Source organism: Ursus americanus, chromosome 1 (assembly GCF_024610735.1).
Source record: "Ursus americanus isolate L20-20 chromosome 1, mUrsAme1.1.p, whole genome shotgun sequence".
NCBI lineage: Eukaryota > Metazoa > Chordata > Mammalia > Carnivora > Ursidae > Ursus > Ursus americanus.
Genome location: NC_142127.1, coordinates 53,026,157 through 53,046,250, shown reverse-complemented (window position 1 = coordinate 53,046,250; position 20,094 = coordinate 53,026,157). Strand labels below are relative to the sequence as shown.

At 44.3% G+C, this 20,094-nt stretch overlaps 1 long non-coding RNA gene across 1 annotated transcript; it reads right to left on the bottom strand.

Annotated features, from left to right (window-relative positions):
- Nucleotides 1-268: 268 nt before the first annotated feature.
- On the bottom strand, nt 269-19,563 carry LOC123794097 (uncharacterized). Its single transcript, XR_006780130.2, has 2 exons — nt 19,398-19,563; nt 269-830 (listed from the first exon to the last, which is right to left on the bottom strand). It is a non-coding gene; the product is annotated as an uncharacterized LOC123794097 (long non-coding RNA).
- Nucleotides 19,564-20,094: the final 531 nt, after the last annotated feature.

The window sequence follows — 20,094 nt, the reverse complement described above, 5'->3', positions numbered from 1 at the left end:
TGGAATGAAGCATGAGAGTCTATGGACTCTGAGAGACAAACTGAGGGCCTCAGAGGGGAGGGGTCTGGGGGAATGGGATAGACTGGTGATGGGTAGTAAGGAGGGCACGGATTGCATGGTGCACTGGGTGTTACACGCAACTAATGAATCATTGAACTTTACATCGGAAACCAGGGATGTACTGTATGGTGACTAACATAATATAATAAAAATATTATTATGAATAAAAAAAATAAAAAATAAAAAAAAGTTAAAAAAAAAGAACATATCTGCTTTGTTTCCATGTTTAATTTCCTTTAACCACTGTAATAGCTACATTTCAAGGTGACAGTTGTTGGCAGAGTGGTTAAGGGTGTGGGCTCAGGACATGGTCAGCCTTTCTTCCAGATCACAGCTCCACCACCTACTAGCTCTGCGGTCTGGGGCAAATTTCTTCACCTCTTTTCAGTTTATGCATCTGCAAAATGGGTATGATAATGTCTTCCTCATAGGGTTGATGTGAATGATTAAACGCAATAATCCCAGCTCTGTGCCCGGCATGTAGCAAATGTTCATTTGATGTTTGCTGCTATTATTGATTCTGTTACTATTATCACTGTTACTGGAGTTGAAAACGGCATGGAGGTCATTAGGTCTAATTTCATTACGTGAGAGATGAAGAAACTGACTCCCAGAGCCCGTGTGTTCCTCACCACGGTTCCTCAGCTAGTTCCTGGCAGGCCCAGCCTGTGCAGCCTCTGGAACTCTCCACTCAAACATCCCCGCCTGGTGCGCTGATGTCTGCAATCCTTCTTGTCTCTCTGCCAGGTGGAATGTTGGTATGGAGTTCCCTGCAGAGTTTAAAGGGAAGGAAAGAATCGTTTACAAGCCCTTTGGAGCCAGGGACCACGTCTGTCTTGGTCTCCTCCATCGCCAGAGTGCTTGCTACCATGTCCAGCATTTAGTGATACAATATTTAATAAACATATGTGCATTACTCAGCAAGGAGATGACTACAGACACATCACAGAGGTAAACTGGGCGCCCATGAGCACTGACTTCTCCCTTGGGAGTTGTTTCTGGGCACATTTTCTCACGTCTGTCCTGTGCTCCTAGTTGAACAAGGATTCAGACAATTTACATGAAGGGCCATGGTGTTTCACCCTCACATTCCCTCTTTCCTTCTTCTCCCACTCCCTCTCTTCTCTCCTTATCTTCCCTTCTTTCTCCTTCTCTCTCCCTTCTTCTCTGCTCCCTACCCTTTATCTATCTCCTATTGAACCAGGATAGGCGAGGTTGTGCTGCGGTGACAAACACCCTCTAATGTCATTGCTTAATATAGCAAAGTTGATTTCTCACTTAAGCAGAATTGTCGGGAGCTCTGGGAGCCACTGCAGGACAAATGTCTTCCTTCCATGTGCCGCTTCAGCATTGCAGGCTTCTCCAGTCTTATGGCACTCCCCAGAGGTACGAGTGTCACCGCTCTCCCCAGGGGCTGAACACTGAGCCCCCAGGGGACTCATGCTGGTATTGAACACTCCACCCGTGTCACTTCCACCCGCTCTGGCGTGGACTAGTCACAGGGACCCACCCGAGAGCTGGGAAGGGTCACCCCTCCATGGGTCTGGAAGGTCCCAGAAGGCAAGGAGAGCAGGATCTGGGTGAGCATGGGAAGGTTCTACCACAATTCTTTTGCAGAACTCAGCCCTTTCCCTCATCTGTTCTCCTGTTTCACTTGTGTTCTCTTCTTTCCTCTTCTCTTCCTCCCTGCCTTCATTCCCCTGTGTGCCTCCCATGTCCTCCCCTCCTGCCTCATCCACTCCACGCAGAGCACATGCTGACCAAGGATGGTGCTGGGACTGTCTGGTCTGCTTGACCTTGAGCTTCTTGCCTGGATGTAGACAAAGGCAACCGAGTTTCCCCTCTCCTTCTGGGTTCACTGGGGATTTATGACAAAATCCTCCTGTTGTCCTGGCCACTTTTTCCAGAGGCTGAAAAGACTGGTGAAAGGTCAAGCCAGCCGTCTTGTACTTGGGAGACACCAGGCAGCCCCAGAAACATCCCCTTCTCCTTTCAGAAGTCCGCGCTTCAAAGACCATCTCCCCCCCACCCCCCGCCCCAATTCCAGCTCAAAGCTCAGTGGAGCTGGGTGTGCATTTGGAAGGATACGTATTTGATTCTCTGCACAGGGTCTAGGCACTGACCACTGGCCTTAATCGGAAGGAGTGATCAGTTTAACTTCTTGACAGTATCAAGAAGGGCCCCAGTGTTCCAGATTACCACAAAGACCTCAAAGTGTTGTGAGCTAAGATGGGCCTGATTTTTCACATTTGCAACAGACGGAGAGGGCGCGTGTTGCGGACAGGTGGGAAGCACATGGCACTGGGAGCCTGGCTCTGCCAGCGATCTGTGGTGTCTGTTCGGTGGGTCTCTCTCCCTCTGGGTCTCAGTTCCTTCCTCCGCAAAGAGAGTGGTTGGACAAGTGAACTTTGAAGCAGCTAGGGCTATGATTCTCTCGGTCTGGCGTATCTTGCCTGCCATGGAGGAGAATGCCTATGGCCAGGAATAGGATGCATTATTTGAGGACTTTAAAGGGTCCCACTGTCTTATGGTCGACAGAAAAGAAGGAACAGAAAGGGGGTGAGGAGTGGATTGGGGTGTATGAAAAACGAGGTGTGAACAGGCAGCACCAAGGGGCAGGGTTTGAAGACTTTATACATATTAATTGCTTATTTTCCTAAAAAAACAGCTCAGATTATACAATCAGTTGTGTTCTTTGTAGTCTATCCTCTTATTTTTTTTCCCCTTGTAAAAATTTTAGTGTCAGAAAATGCTGAGGATGAAAATATTAGGAGACTTAGAATCAGCTTGTTGAGATATTCGGTATAGACACATCAGCTTTTGGTGATTTCCCCCAAAGTTGAAGGTTATAATTTTTCTACTCTTCCTAAGAAATAATGGTCTCTTGGAATGTGCAAGTAAATTAGTCATACTGTGTCCTCAGAATTGGTCTCTGTAATACATCCTGGTCTCTGAGAAAGAGCTGCAGTTGTATAATGGATTTTAGAAGTCTCCAAAGCTGGTTCAACTAACATATTTGTTAGTCTAATAAATGATACTGCTTTTGTCAAGATTTTTCCATATAGCACAATTTAATAGAGGAATCAATAGTTTCTCAGACATGACAAAAGGACCTGGGTGTGCTTTGATGGGAGTCACAAAGTCTCTTGTTGTTCTAATAAAGCCAAAATAGGAAAAAAAAAGTTTTTCCCCCTCTTTGAAGTGTATTTTTATGAAGCTAAAATATACATACCACTTTCTCTAGGAAAATATTTGTTTATCAATATTTTTTCCTACAGCATCGTCTTACTCTGTTATTACACATGAATATACATTTTGCTTTCATCTTGCTCCTTCCCCTTGTTTGAAGAGCTGTCACTAGTACATGCTTCTTCAGGGAAAAACTCAAGTTTGATCCGTTGGGTCTATGGAATATTTCTTTAGAAATCATTTTAGAACTGTTTTGGGCAAATACTGGCATCTACCTACATTTCTTCTCATCATAGCTTTTTAAAAGTCCCTAACATGGTTTCGTACAGTGGGAAGCCATTTCCTCTAGCAGCTCCTGCCTGAACTGGCATAATAAGGTATTGAGGTTGTGTGTGCCGTCCTCTGACCCCCACCGCCATATTGATACCTTTGCTGACTTTAGTTAATGGGTTAAACAAATCTCTTTTGGAGTTGTTGAAGCTGCTTGGAAGGAAACTGCTTTGGTGTTGAGAATATTAGAACATCTGTGTGTCTCTCCCTCAGCCAAAACATTTAGTTTTTGCCATGGAATGTGTTATTTGGAGGATGTCTGACTTTCCCGGCTATGGGTTCTACCTACTGGCAGAAACAATTTGCTGACATTGTCCCTTAGCAGTTATCCCCAAATAACACCATCTTCAAATATGAACCCAAGCATGGGTCAGAAAATGACTTTTGGGGACAATTTCTACCAAACTGATGAGAGGCTGCTTTTTGAAAAGCTGAGATTATTGGCCGTGGCTGTGTTTCGAGACAGAAATAGTCTCAGAACATTTCCAGAGAGAAGATAAATGAGTACATCGAAGTGTTAGGGGAGCTAAAATTGACCGTAGAGACTAGCTGTGTCGAGAGCAGTGGTTTTCAACTTGACTACATGTTAGAATTACCTGGTGGGTTTAAAAAGATACCAGGTTCGTGGTCTTTTTCCTTGAGTTTTCTGATTCGGCTGGTCTGGGGTGGGGCCTGGGCGATGGTCTCTTTCTCCCTTTTTCTCCTTTTCAGGTGATTGTAATGGGGAGTCAGGACTGAGAACCACGCATCCAGAGCAGCATTACTCAAAGTGTGGGTCCTTAGCCAGCAGCAACAGAATCACATTGGAATTTGTCAGAAATGCAGTTGGGAGTGGAGCCCAGCAATCTGTATGTTTTCAGCTCCCCAGAAGATTCTTACTCATGATTCTCAAATGTTAGCACACATCAGAATCACCTGGAGGGCTTGTTAAAATACAGATTGCCAGACTCCACCCCCCAGAGTTTCTGATTGGGTAGGCCTGGAACGGGACCTGAGAACTTGCATCTTGAACAAGCTTTCAGGTGAGCTGAAGTTGCTGGTCTGTGGTCCACACTCGGACTAGCCTTAGTCCCGAGGAGGCCTGGGGACTTGGATTGTTTCTGAGTTTGTTGCAAAGATGGCTGTTTAAGACATTAGGACCTTAGCGCTCATATAGAGGGATTCATAGAACCAATTGCTCTGTCTAGGAAACCCCCACCTCCACCCCTTTTTAAAAAGATTTTTTTCTGGCAAGGCTGCAAAGCATGGGATCAAACTCCAAAGTCAAGCTGTATCACAGATGATAGCTACTGCTTTGACTATTTTGACTAAGACACGTTGCCAGTTTTATCAGGGTAAAATGAATTAACGTGAAGATTTTTCTTTCCCTTTTCTGTATTGATTGGTTGTTCGAATGTATTAGGCAAATTGGTGGAAGGCTTGATGGTCAGACACCCTTTATAGTAGCATCTGTTTTTGCCTCAGTGATAGGAGTAGAACATAAATGAGTATCTTTAAGTTAAGAGAGGTAGCATTTTTTTTCTATCTCACTGAGGGGCTGGATGATATTGAAGACAGTGATTCTCCACATGTATTTGGGATGTAGTCGGGGGAGAATAAAGCGTCTTCTCTGGGTGAGCCTGAATAGCCGCTCAGGTGAGAACTACCACTTTGGAATAAGGGTCATAAACTCCAATGCTTCCAAGGACCGGGAGGGATGGTGGTGAGGGCAGTGGGGGCCTAGTATCATTTGGCTGTCCTCAGGGAGCTACCCTTCTCCCCACTCCGGCCGATCCTGGGCATCGCCAGAGGTTCTGATTTTAAAAGGTAAGACAAGAATCCTCCATTTCTTTTGAGAAATTTCCTGATGTTTAAATGTTGGCAACACATTTTTTAAAATGTAAAATCCTTGTGCTGACCAAACAGAACATATTTGTGGGCTGTTTGTGACCTCAGGGTGCCTTCTCTAAGTCAAAGATTCCATTAAGAGTCATTCCAAATCAGTCCTATTCAAAGTAACCTAAGAAATACACCCAATTTCCTGGGCGTGATTCTGTGGGATATAAGGGCAAGGGGGAAATGTTATTACGTACCTTCTAGAAAGGATAATTTAAATACGTCAGGCTCTCGCTTATGTGCATCCAGATTTTAGTATAATGATCATTCTTGGTACAACGTATTTCTTTAGAAATGAACTTTGGATGCATTTCAGTTTTTAATGCATGGAATTAGCAAGATAGGGGTTGGAAAAGTTTCAAACTCCATAGAAAAGTGGCCACAAAAGAACATTCAAGCCAATAACCGAAAATCTCAGTGGTATATGCTTCAATTATTGGGTCTTGGGTATTCAGGGCTGACTACATGTTCCTGCATATTGAATTATTGTAGCATTAAGTTCCTGTAACATTTAGGAAATAGATGGCTGAGAAGTGACGGAGAAGAGAAATTTAAAAAGCAGGCATCACATTCCTTTTTATTATGTTTATCTGTCCTCTCAAGGACAGAGGAGGCGCTTTCCATCTGTTTAAATCTTGGACTGGCATTTCCAGCCCTGAGGTGCTGGAGGGTTTGTGGGTCTTACTCGTACACCTGACTTCGCGGTTCAGCCCTCAGACTTCCATTTCATGAGGGGGAATCTGCTATTATGTGTGCTCATTCCTCTCTTGCAGTGAAAGTTTTCTCTGCTCTCCGCCGAGTTTGTTGATGGCTTTGCAGTCGGACGCTGTCTGAGGCTGCCGACAGGATGGAGAGGCCTGGACAGAGCATAAGCGTAGCTCTGTGGTAACCCCATTTTGTTCCCTTTGTATGTTGCATTTCAGTTTTTGTGGCCTCTGAAGATATGATTTGGTATGTGTTGGCAGCTCAACAGAGGGAAAATGTCCAGGGATGAAATCCAAGGTTGTCACTATTACTTCTGGAATATAAATACAGAATAATGGTCGGTGGGATTTCCCTACGGTCCACACCAGTGTATGGGAAATAGGATTCATCTAAGATATTCACATCTGGCTAATAAGAATGTGGTATTTTGTTTCACTCTTGCTATTTCTCCTTGTGTGTTTTCTGTCTTGGGTTCCCTGTGGAGAAGATGGAATTTGTATGTTTTCGGATCTCTAGCCAAATACCATCTAATCTCTCCTTAAGCATGAATAAAGCCTTTACAAGCATAGATATAGTTGAGAAAACTGAAACTGGGTAGGGATGCGAGCATGTCGCCGTTTGGAGAACAAGCACAGAAATTTTTGCCTGATATAGTTTTCGTACTTCGGAAAGTAACCGAGAAAGGGATAGGAGCAGCAGGCAGATCTCTAATTAAACGAGCAATTTTAGAAAGGAGAAAAACATTATGGAAATTGAAAAGAAATATTTTGCATTCTGACTCAAGTCCTGGTATGAGTTTGGAATGTTCTAATCTGTTCAGCATGAGCCAGAAAGAGTTTCCTAAGGAGGCAGACGTAGGCTCCTCGCAGCAGACCTTGGCCTCCTGGTCGTGTTGCCGTAGGTAGACGTTGTTCTATTGGCTCTTCTACTGGTCGGCCGTTTGGTGATGTTGATGAAAAGTCTAAGCCTGGTCTGTGCAGTGTTGCAGGGCATCCCAGAGTTCATGTCCCATCAGCCCCCGCTAGGAAGTTGTTCACTTTTTCCCAACCCAGTGAAATTAGTCCATTCTTAACCTCTCTGGTCACCGGTTTCTTTATGAGATTCAGGGTGAGAGTATTTGCTCTGCTGGCCCATGGCATTTTGATAGACAATTGAGATAAAACAAAATTACAAGTGCTTTTCAAATTGCTAAGCGATACAGAGATGTAAGGGATTATTAGTCAGTCTACTACCAGGATGACAGAAGGAACTTGGCAACTTTCTGGCCCAAATAAAAAGGTTGTAAGTGGGATCAAATGGCCGTGGGCAAGTCATTCAGGAGCACCAGACCATTGCAATCAGCCTCAGCGGTCAGTCAGATTTTAATTCAAATCTTTGCTTTAGGGGGAATGAAACATGAGAGACTGTGGACTATGAGAAACAAACTGAGGACTTCAGAGGGGAGGGGGGTGGGGGAATGGGATAGACCGGTGATGGGTAGTAAGGAGGGCACATATTGCATGGTGCACTGGGTGTTATACACAACTAATGAATCATCGAGCCTTACATCGAAAACCGGGGATGTACTGCATGGTGACTAACATAATATAATAAAAAATCATTATTAATAAAAAAAAAAACAAATCTTTGCTTTACCAACTGTACAACACAATGTTTTTTCGAGCTATAATAATAGCTATAAAACTATCCCACAGAGTGAGTGCGTGTTTTAAATGAGATGATACATAGGGAAGTACTTATATACTAGGTTCCCATTAGATGCTCAGTAAATGTTGATTTGATTCACTGAGTCACACACTGACAGAGATATTCTGAAATCATATGCAAATGTCCACAAGAATGTCCAAGACACTGTGAACCACCTTGTTGAACCAGCCCAGTTCCCTTTAATAAATCTGAAGAAGACAGAATTCAAGGTCTGCTGTACGGGTAAGAGACTGGCTAAAAGGCCACCTCTTAATAAATATTGCGTCTGCAACATTGTTATTCCTTCTGGATAAAGCGTTGCTTTTCCAGTTCAAGTATCTCTGCATCGGGGACGTGTGAATAGATGATTGACTATTAGCTCTTTGGCACCAGTTGGTGAGCTTGAGTTAGAGGAGCCTCGGAGGGGCAGGGTTAGGTCCTGAGGTCAATGAGTAAGGGGAAAATTCCGTGTGGTCGAAATCACCATCCAATCGCCCATAATCCATCTATGTGTGATTTTGTGCACATGTAATGAGACACCACAGTTTACCTCAGAGTCGGAATAGATGGTTGTTTCCAGGTGAGTACTGGGTGAAATATCTGACTTGTGTTTAGGATTCAGGTTATGGGAAAATATTTATTTTTGTTCTTTTAGTTGAATTTACTCAATTTCAATGTGTTTTGATGTCTCTCCCTGTACTTTCCCACGTGGAGCTAGCTGAATACAGTGTCCTGCTAGAATGGGACACCAATCAGGCTTGTTTGAAATCGAAACAAGAGAGAGGGATAGGTCTGCATCCTGGACCGTTGTGTCGAGAGGGCGGTCAGGGTGTATCATCAGTGATGAGACGCTCTGGAAGGCCAGAGGGCGGCAAGAGAACATTGGGGAAAAGGAGGGGGAACAAAAAGCAAGGTATTTTTAGAAGTGTGTGCTCAGTGAATATATAGGTGCTCGACCAATAATTGTTAAGTAAATGAATGAATTATGATTGCAGGAAGTTTGTTCTCTTTGTGTCTCCATCAGTGAATAGAAGAATTTCTGTTTTATAGCACCCTTAGAAGCATTAACTGTTCTACAAATTTTTGTGCCAATCGGACAGAAAAACATATTGTTTCATTTTTTTGCTTTAATGTACATTTAAAAACACTAGTGCCAATCTCGTCCTTTTGCAGAGTAGAAGGACAGGAATGACTAGTTGATTGCTTGACCCTTGTTCTGACTCCAGCCACCTCAATCCATGCTACTTTGTTGTCCATGACTTTCTATGACAGTCACTTGCCCTAAGTGGGGTTTGTTTGATCTGGGGTGCCCCTTCAAAGGTCTGGTCTAGTGCTGAGCCAGCTTCCATTCCTGATCTGCCCAGGACCGAGAGGTTGCTGACTTGTCCCTTACATCAGACCTCACCTGAGGACAGGTGCTGTCCACACACCTCTGTGCACCTCAGGACCCTCTTGACTCCCCTTTCTTTCTCTGGGCCTGTCCCACCTCCACCCATCCTACTGCTGCTAGCTCAGCTCTCTTTCTTTTGGGAATGATTTCTTTCCCTGCTGAGTCCATCACATGATTGACTGAACTACTCGTTTAACAAGAGTCAGTGTCAAGTTAAGAGCCCAGACAATAAACTGGCATCTTTTGTCATACCGAGGTTTGCATATGGTTGGTGAGTAGTAAGAACGATGCTCACTGGAGGCGGTGGGAGTTCCCCGCAATGGCATCATGTCTGAGATGGAAAAGAATCATGAGCTCAGGGTTCAATTCAATAAGCAGCACCTGTATGGTGTATTAAATCCGATTTCCAGTTTTCCCAGTCAGGGACTCGCCATCTAGCCTATGGCAAACAGTTTAATCTCCATGTCTTGGTTTTCTCATCTGTGAGACCACAGTGCTGTGTGGTAACCTTGCAGAGCCGAGTTGCCCGGATTACATAGCCCGAGGTCCAGCCAAGTGGCTTAAATGAAAGGACTGATTTAAAGGAAGTTAAAAAGAAGATAAAAGGGACACCAACCCAGAGATCCCATTACTCAACTCAAGTTGCTGTGTTCTGAGGAATTAGAAGCCATGATCAGGATTTGAGTATAACTCAGGGAACAATTTTGTTCTAACAGCTTCAAATATATTTACAACAGCCTAGCCCCCATTTCAACCCTGTTTTTTACTCTATAAACTTCCTTCTCTATGTCTAAAGAAATTCTGCCTAAATTCCTTGAGGGTATGACCCTTTCTGAGCCTTAGTTTATGTTCTTTTGTTCTTGTACTTGACATTACCTCAAATAGTCTTGTAAAATCTTGCTTCTGTTCCCTTCAGAATTTTATTTTCCTCAATGAGCCACTTTCCCCCCTTCCTTCAGAAAAGTAGCTGCATTGTTTTTGTAACTTTTTTCTTCTATTAATATAGGTAAAAATTTCAAGTTCTGAGAATGATACAGATTGTCTTTTCTGGCACTATTACTGTGTAGAGAATAACCTGGAACAAAGTTATCTAAGCAAAGTTAACGTTTGGCAAATCAGTATTCAACCCAGTCATAGCTGTTGAGATGCCTTAGAGAAGACTGACAAAAAGGAAGCTGATAATCTGATTTTGGGGAGACAGAGTTGCCTGGAATGGGTAGTGGGCTGGTCAGCACAATGCTATTGTTCTCTGATACGGTTGACGGATGAAGGCTCTGTGATCCAATGGCCTTTTTTATTTGTTTATTCATTGAGTAGATGTTCACCATCTCAGGTGAAAATGGCTATTATTTGTTTTCAGGAGAAGGTGAACTTCTCAAAACTTTTGAAATAGCAGTTACTCATTTAAGAAATATTTTTTGAGGGTCTGTGTTGTGCAGAGAGCAGGGGATAAACGACAACAACAACAACAACAAACCAAGACCCAGTTCTTGCCCTACAGAAGTTCATTGCCCGGTGGGGGAGATGGACACGCCCATAGTTAATTATGATCCAGTGTGACAAATGCCCTGATAGACGTCAGAACTGAGAGAGGCACAGTGCCTCTTCTGGGGGTAAGAGTGTGAGTCAGAAAGGAAGGCTTCCTGGACAAACTGCAGCTTCCAGCAGGGCAGGCCACAGCACGCACGTGGAGGGCCCATGGGATGGGGTATGAGGGAAGGAAGATAATACGTGAACATATTCATTTCCTATTGTTGCTGTCACAGATTAGGTGGCTTAAAACAACACAAACTCTGAAGGTCTGAAGTCTGCAATGGGTCTCCTTGGGCTGAAATCAAGTTGGCAAGGCCCTGTTCCTTCATGAAGGTCCAGGGAAGAATTCATTTCCAATTCCTAGAAGCTCCCTGCATTCCTTGGCTCATGGCCCCTTCCTCCATTTTCAGTGCCAGCAATTACCGCCTCCAACCCCTCACCCCCGCCTTGCACTTTCACTTCTATCATTCCCTTTCCGATTCTGACTTTCCTGCCTCCCTCTCTCACTTGCATCGGGCCCTCCTGGATGATCCAGGATAATCGCTCTATCTCCAAACACTAATTTAATCACAACTGCAAAGTCCCTTTTGCCATGTAGAGGTCATCTTTGCAGGTTCTAAGGTTTAAGACATGCGGGGCTACTTTTTTGACTACCACGATGAGCAAAGGGCACTTTGCGGGGAAGGAGAAGGAACTCCAGTCTGAAGTTATTTGAATATACTTTGAGTGGTTCAGTGCTTGGTTTGAAAGATTGCCATAGAACAACTCAAGTATAAAGCATTTACCTTCTTATTTGTAATCTGAGTCTCATGTTATGTCCGTGAGACTTCATGAATGGCCCTGTTCAAGTGAAGAAATGAGCCACCATTTGACAGTTCTTCTTAGGAAAGAAAAATACAAATTAGGACAGTGCTCTTTCTTATAATGAAGCTCCATGAAATTCTACCTTGAGAAATAGTGTGGATTCAGAGATAGTTAATAAGTTGTGAATCATCTTGATAGGAAGGACCATTGCTGGACTCCGTTTACCTTGCTTAAAAACTGGCCTATCTCCGTTTGCTTCTCTTCCTGCCATTCTCTTCAAGCCTGCAGTTGAGTAATAACCTGCAGGTGTGCCTCTTTCTCACCTTCCCTGTCACTGAGCCCAAACTGGGGAGCCTCGTGCCACCCCTGAATCAGCATTGGCCTCCCCAGCTGGTGTCCGCTGAGCCTGGGCCAGCTGCTCTGCGGGCTTCGGTCATGGTGACTAACAGGGCATTCTAGGTCCCACTGGTCTCTCTGCAGTGGTGGAGGCTGGGGTAGAAGGGGTGGTGAAAGCTTGCTCCAGTGGAGGGGGACGTGGATAAAGGACATCCCAGATCTGCTACACTGTCTGTTCTTGGTAGCGGAATAGTAATGTTGAGCTGCTGCAGAGAGTGGAAGGGTGTAACTTTCTTGTATCTACGGTTAAACTTAGAGAGAGAGTTGATGGTGAGGCTTTGATAGAAGAATGACAAACTGACCTCAAAGCTTCCTAATACATTTGTCTTAGAAGTGTTTAAACATCTATTGTAAAATATTTAAATATTTAGCACATTTGCAAACTGATTAAAAAAGAAACTCCAAAACAAAGGAAATTTCAGACATCATGCATGTTTGAAACAGTCTTTCAGGATGGGTTCAACAGTCCTCCACTAGGCAGATGTATTTCCCCATCAGCCTCGCCCACATTGAGGCCATTGCCCGGGAGATGGGCTGAGCTGGAGGCCGGGGAGTGGTAGCATTCTGTGTAAGTGAGGGCCAGTGGTCGCCTTGGCAAATTTGCACTTTGCCAGTGTTCTTTCTTTTCTTTTTTTTTTTTTTTTTTTAAAGATTTTATTTATTTATTTGACAGAGATAGAGACAGCCAGCGAGAGAGGGAACACAAGCAGGGGGAGTGGGAGAGGAAGAAGCAGGCTCATAGTGGAGGAGCCTGATGTGGGGCTCGATCCCGTAACCCCGGGATCACGCCCTGAGCCGAAGGCAGACGCTTAACCGCTGTGCTACCCAGGCGCCCCTGCCAGTGTTCTTTCTTGTTAGCGCTCCAGATTTGTTCCTAAACTGCCTTGTCTTTGGGTCCTGAGCCCTTTCGCTACCTTCTCTTTAGGGGCCTGGAGTTGCTGTGTTGGGGAAGGAAAGGTATGGGCTCTGACCTCATGGACCTGGGGCTGAGACTGGCCTCTACCACTTGCTTGCTATGCAAGCACGAGCAAGTCACATGGCTGCCATTCGCTGAGCGCCGTCTGTATGCATGATAACTTCAGGCAGTCATCACAACCATGCTGTTTTGTTGTAGGTACAAAGTAGAAAGACATTAAATCCTCATGACTCATGGGCAGCAGAGCTAGGATTTGAAAGCTGGTGTGTCTGACTCTGAATCCAGGGGTTTCTGATGGTTTCCTTCAGATGAGAGGTTCTTCAGGGGAAGGTGGGTCAGGGCTGGATGGTGCACAGTCAGGTGGTTATGGAACCCTGATCCTTCCTTTGGGAAAAATTTTCCTGTCATCTGTTTGAAAATTAAGAATTTATTAGAAAAAAAGTTTGAAGATATAAAGGCATAAAAAACAATTACATTTTTACTCCTTTCTTTCTTTTCTTTTCTTTCTTTCTTTCTTTCTTTCTTTCTTTCTTTCTTTCTTTCTTTCTTTTCTTTTCTTTTCTTTTCTTTTCTTTCTTCCTTTCTTCCTTTCTTCCTTCCTTCCTTTCTTTCTTCCTTTCTCTTTCTTCCTTTCTCTTTCTTTCTTTCTTTCTTTCTTTCTTTCTTTCTTTCTTAAGATTTTATTTATTTATTTGTGAGAGAGCAAGAGCGAGTGAGTGCACAAGCAGGGGGAGCAGCAGGCAGAGGGAGAAGCAGGCTCCCCGCTGAGCAAGGAGCCCATGTGAGACTCCATCCCAGGACTCTGGGATCACAACCTGAGCTGAAGGCAGATGCTTAAGCAACTGAGCCACCCAGGCGCCCCTCCATTATGCCTTTCTAAGTGACGTAATCTCTTGGAGACTCCTCACTGTAAACTCAGGGTGATAATAGCATAATCCTTACAGAATTGTAGAAAAGATTAAATGAAACAAAACAAGTGAACCATCTGATAGAGGATAGGACCTCCCACACCGGTTAGTTCTCTTCTTCCTTATCATACAAAGGCTTTGCATTTAAGGTATGGTGCAACTCTGCCCGGGGCACAACTGAACCATTTATTTGGATAGTTTCACATTATTTATGATAATGGCTAATTAATTCAACAAATATTTGTTTAGAACCTACTGTGTGCCTAGAAATTGTGTTGGGTCTGTGGCCAGGGACAGCCTGGTGAGTAGGCAGGGTGGGCAGCCATCTAATATGGCAGCCATGAGAGATGTCTCCTCCTGACCATCCCAACCTGAAGGGAGCTTTCTGTCTGAAAAGCCTCCATGATATCTTTGGCTCTCTTCAAAATTTCTCACTGAAATTCAAAGCCATCAAGAGAGGCAGCTTCTCAGTTTTCGTGAGTTTGTTCCCTAGGTGGGGTGAGTTGGATGGTAGATCTGGATGAAGACCTGAGATGAAGGAGAGGGATCAATGGGAGGTAGGGGCAACTCCCAGGTCAAGACGTATTTCCTCCTGACTCAGCCAAGGCCAGAGCCTGTGCCATTGTCAAGGGACTATGATGACACTCATGTGATGTTCTTTGGGTCTTGGGCCTAAAGTGCTGGCCTGGGGGTGCCTCCCAGAGTCTGTCCACTGATTGTTGATGCAGGGGTGTTTTGTCTAGGAAAGAGGGCACCTCAGGCCAATGAACTACTGAGGAGACCAGCTGGTAACCAGACCCAGACTGGGGAGACAGGATGGAGCAGATTAAGAAACAGTGAGTCAAGGACCCAGAGTGACAGACCCTAACTCTCACTGACATTAAACTTGGGGGGCAGAGACAAGCACTAATTTCGACCAACTCAGAGAAAGATGGACTTCGTTGGAAAAGATCTTGAGAGTTTTCCTAAATTTGGTAACCATAAGGAGTTCCACTAGCTCTGGGACTGGCAAAAATAAGTTGTTGCACAAGTGAAAAAGGCCAGATAAAAAAATGAAGGGAAGAGATCACTCAGGACAAGACATCTCTTGAATGATGTCCTGGAAAAAGAGAGGGTCCATTCTATACCAAGAGATGGGTCTGGTCAAGAAAAGACACTAAGAAACCTTCACAAGAGACAGTGAAATGATCAGTCACAATCACAGAGGGTAACTTGTGCCAGGCACTCATCTAAATCCCTTGCACGGATGGGCTCACTCAATCCTACTAACATTCTTACGAAGAAGGTACTATTATCATCCCCATTTTACAGACAACGAAACTGAGGCACAGTCAGGCTAAGGTGTTTGCCTAAGGTCAGTGGTGAAGCCAGAGTTCCAACTGAGAGCCTTACCCTAGAATCCATGCTCTCAAGTACTTGCTTCCTCTGGACAAAGTGCACCAGGTGCTTAAGAAAAGTCCGATGAGAAGCTAAGGCTGGAGCAGTGGTTTTGAACAGGGACCAGACACCCTGGATTAATGAGCAAGTTAGTGTGCCTGTTAGTGTACGGGTCCCCCCCCCCCCCACCTGATGAATGGGAAAACGTAGTATTGGTCCCTTGTCCAGAGAAATCAAAGACCCCAAAGAGGTAAGAATCCCAAGGCTGGGCTTCTAGACTGCCTGCTGAGCCACAGGGCTGAGGCGGATCGGTGTCCTCAGGGTGAACTGCCTGGTACCTTGAGCTAGGTCTCCCCAGAAGCATGTTTCTAGGGGCTCGCTGTCTGTCCTTGTGGGAAATTTGTCTGGGAGGGATCATCCCCTGGAAAGCATTTCATTTGCCAGGCTTGGCTCAGTGTCTATTTACTAGAAGATGAAGCCTGTTAAAACAGAAAAATGGTCCCTGCCCTGGAACATTTTTCTCGAAGTGCCATTATCCATGACTTCTGAGGGGAGAGGGAGGCGAAATCCTCATATTCTGGGCAAACGCTTCTCCAATGTTCCGGTGACATTGATTATAGCTTATCTAACTTCATAACAGATCTGTCTTATCCATAAGATACAATGTAGCCTGAAAATCTGAAGAGATGCTGGGGGCATCACTCTTATTTTCAGATCAGATTTTGTATTATGGTAAGTCGCTTTTCCCCAGACAACTTAGACTAAGCAGAGGTTCTTTCTGTGAAGATCAGTATTGTCACTGGTCCTGAGCAGCAAAGAAATATGTTTTTTTCCCCCACCATCTACACCTAACAAGGAAGAACAAGGAAATAGGAACGACTGACGTATTGGAGTCACCTGACTCATGTCTGCAAAACTACCATTTCCCCTTCATAGACGTTAGCATAACTTTCAATACTCTCAATGTTAGAATTCAGTGACAGAAATGTGAAAATATTTTTCCCACCAAAAAGATACATTTTACAATCAAAGTCTGATATCAGTCTTGTAGCTCTTCTTGTCCCTTGATTCTTTCAATTTCCATTCTCTTATCTGGAGGAAACTGTGGAAAGTGCTTTGGAGCAGAGTAAGATAATCTGGTCTTAAATCTCACCCCTGGCCCAAGTCATAACTTGCATGAGCCTTAGTTTCACATCTTTTGTATCCTTACTGATATTTGGTGCTTGATTGATTGATATTTATGTATTGATATGTATTTGGTTGTACTTTGTGGTTCTAACAATCTTGGCCAAACGTATTTGAGACTATGAGTAGAATCGCTACATCTTCCTGGTGAGCTGAATGTATCATTTTGTACCTCATCCTTTACCTCTAGTCATTCTATTTGCCTTGAAATCTATTTTGTCTGATATAAACAGAGCCACCCAAGCTTTCTGTTGTTGGTTGGTCTAGTATTTGCCTTGCTTTTCCCATCCTTTTACTTTTACCCTTTCATACCCTTACGTTTTAGCGTGTCCCTTGTAAGCAGTAAACAGCTGTTTCTTAAAAAAAAAATCAGTCTTATCAAAGTTGAAAGTTAATCACCATCTTTACTCTTGTCCCAAACTCAAGAACCTTAGAATGTTCTAACTCCCATCATCTTTCTTGATTTATATGCTATTTGATCATACATTTTATTTCTACCATTTTTGTTTTGAGCATTGTAGTGGATCCTGTGTGCCCTGCCTTGGTTGCCCCTCAGGATGGAGACGCTGCTTCTGCCAGATGCTGGGAGTGTTGGTGGCTGATGGCTTTCAACCGAGGCCCTCATTGGGAATTGTTATCAGCAGAGGAGAATGGCCTTGCTCAAAGCCGTGCCCCTACCTTCCCCCCAGCCCCCCAGTGGCAGCTCATATCTAAGCCTGGTTGGTGTGTGTATATGAGTGGATAAAGTCTCCCTTCCCTAAATGTGGGACAACTCTGATGGCCAATCCAGCTCCAGACCTCTCTGTGGGATCAGGGGATGTTTTGTCATGACTACATTCCAATTCAACTTCTTTCTCTGCCATTTCTACTTCCTCAAGGAACACGTGTCTGCCCCCCCCCCCCCCACCAGAGAATTCCCTCAAATTCACAGTCATTTCCCAGGGAATCCCACTTAGATTACGGGACCATGGCCAATGTTTGTTTAGACTTAGTCGTGTATTTTCCATTTTACTTGCTAATAATTTCTTTTTGTGTCTGGGATCAATTTCCTTCTGCCTGAATTATATCCTTTAAAATCCCATCGGGAGAGTCTGTTGAATGAATGTCTTCATTTTGCTTTGTTCTAAAAGATCATTTTAATGAGCATGGAATTGGTCATTTTTTCTTGCAGCTCATTGAAGATCTTCCACTATTTTCTAATTTCCGTTGCTGCTATGGCAAATTTAGCTGTCAAATGACCTGTCACTTACTTGACGGTAGTCTATCTTTTCTCTTGGTCTACTTTCAGATCTTCTTTTTGTCTTTGATCTATGGTTTCACCATAGTGTGTCTATGGGGGGATTTATTTTTACTTAACTTCCTTGGGTTCACTGAACTTTCATTTCTAGACTACTGGAGATAGAAGTCTCTTGAGCCTTAGTTTTCACTTCTATAAAATGGCAATGCTGATAATTTCTGTGTCAGTGGGTTTGCTGAAAGGATTACATGAGACAATGCATGCACATTTCCTCCAAGGCAGGATTTTTCTAGTTGTGTTTCACTGAATTAGATATCTTTCTGTTCAGGCTTCCTCAAAAGGTCCTGTGACCAAACAGATTTGGGAAGTGCTGGTTACTGCAGATTCTCTTGGAGGGTTGTGAGCTCATCAGCAACACGAAAGCCCTGAGAAGTCCTGCAGTATTCTCCATATTCATGTATCCTCAGAACAGCCTTTGTTGTAAACATCTGTTCACAGCTCCTATTTCATGGAACACAGTTTGGAGGAATACTGTATAAAATATTGTATGAAAGATTGTATAAAATATTGTGTATAAATATTGAATGACATGTTTCATTTAATGAAAAAGGAGTATTTCCCCTCCACAGTCGAGGGTTTTCCATTAAGCCAAAAACAAGAAAAGGCTAGATCCCAAGAAGACGGTGGCTCATATATGCCTTGTTGCAGACTGCCAGTATCTAAGCCTGCTGTTAGGGATGGTGCTCCCACCTCCCTTGTCACGAAGCCACAAGGCAAGAAGGGCACCCTGAGTATATGGAATCTGGGTCACACACACAGGTGTCCTTCTGCGTGAAGGACATGGTGCTGCTTTTCCCAAGGGCTTTCAGGAGCATGCTCTTGATTTCCTTGATCAGTGCCAGGAAGCACGTCTCTAATGTGCTGTTTCCCATGCTGACTAGGTGCACACAGCTCGAGTCAAGTCTGAGCTTCCTGAAAACTAAGACTAAAGCTCCTCTTGTTGCCCCTGACTCTTGGGAAGACCTCGCTTGATTCAGGGGTGTTTACAACCGTCCTGGGGAACTGACAGCAAGTGGGTGCTGGGGTGTGCTCTGCTCCGGAGGCTAGAGCGGGGCCTCTCATTGGATATTGTGCGCCGCGTGCCTCTGAGGGACCCGAGCTCCTGGGGAAAAGTGCAGGTTTCTAGATGCCACGCCAGACCTCTCCAGAGTGTCTCAGCGCTGTCCGTTTCCCCATGTGTTTGTTATGACATTAAGGTTTGACTTCGCCGTAGGAGAAGCCCTGCATGTGAGCACTAGAAATGGCTGTGTCAGGTGCCTTTACCTGATCTTTCATGTAACAAAACACGATTTCTCCTCACATAAGCTTTGATGGCCTCTCAGTGTCCACTCACTCTTGAGTTCTCAAATTTAGAGTTTGCTGGATATGCTCCTTTCTATGGCCTTTGGAAACTACCCGGCCTGTTCGTTTGAAGAACTGGGTTGGTAGGGGCTAGGAGCAAATGAATGTAATTATTAGGAATCTTACATTTCTAGATAACAGTCTCTGTAGTTTTCAAAGCACTTTCAAAGCTAAAGCCACAAATGCATTATTCATTGGATCCCCCCTATGAATCTGCAAGATGAGCAGAGTAAGTATTAGTACTCCCCTTTTACAAAAGTGGAAACTGAGACTCACCCAGATTGAATGATTTGTTCAGGCTCCTGAACGTGGACGGATGGTGGTGGAGTCGGATTCAGAGTCTGAGTTTTCCTACCTGCCCAGCCTCCCTTCTTCATCTCCCACCCCCCACTGAACACTCCCTACCTCCTTTGGCTCTCCCTTCAGGTTCTCACTGCTGTTCCCACGAATCCGTGTCAACCAAGCAGACTCTATGTGTGGTTCTGTCCTGGCCATTGTGGACGCAGTTCCCTTTGCTCTCCTAAAACACTGTAGCCATTTCCCACTTCCTGGCCTGAGTGCTGGCCCGCCCTTCACGACCGTGCACACTTCCTTTATCTATAGAGAAGGAGAAACGTGGGGCAACTCAGAGGACGTTTTGCCTAATCAGGCTGTTTTGTGATCATTTCCTTCACTTCCCCGACATTTCTAACTCTAGATTTTATAAAGCTAAAAATAACGTACACCAGGAATTGTGCCGTCTGGAGGCGGGGGATACCTGTTCTTCCCTCTTCTCCTTCCCGCCTGCCCCTCCGGACATATGTACCTCCTGACAAAAAGGGAGCTGTGTTCTGTGCAGTTTGGCAGAATGGTAAGGGGAGATAGTTGCGTAATTTGAACCTGCAAACATTTTTAACTGAAATAATGAGAAAGTTGCTGTTCTGATTACCCAGCACAAAGAGAATAGTTTTTCAATTCTACTGTTAATTTGAGCTGTGCAGATAGCTTGTTCTCCAGAATCCAACTAGCACTAAATTTGAAATGATTGTCTAAACTACAGAATTCTGTGAGTAACAACTTAATGAGCTCTTTACCTTCTGGAGCCTGTAGGCACAGGAGTGAG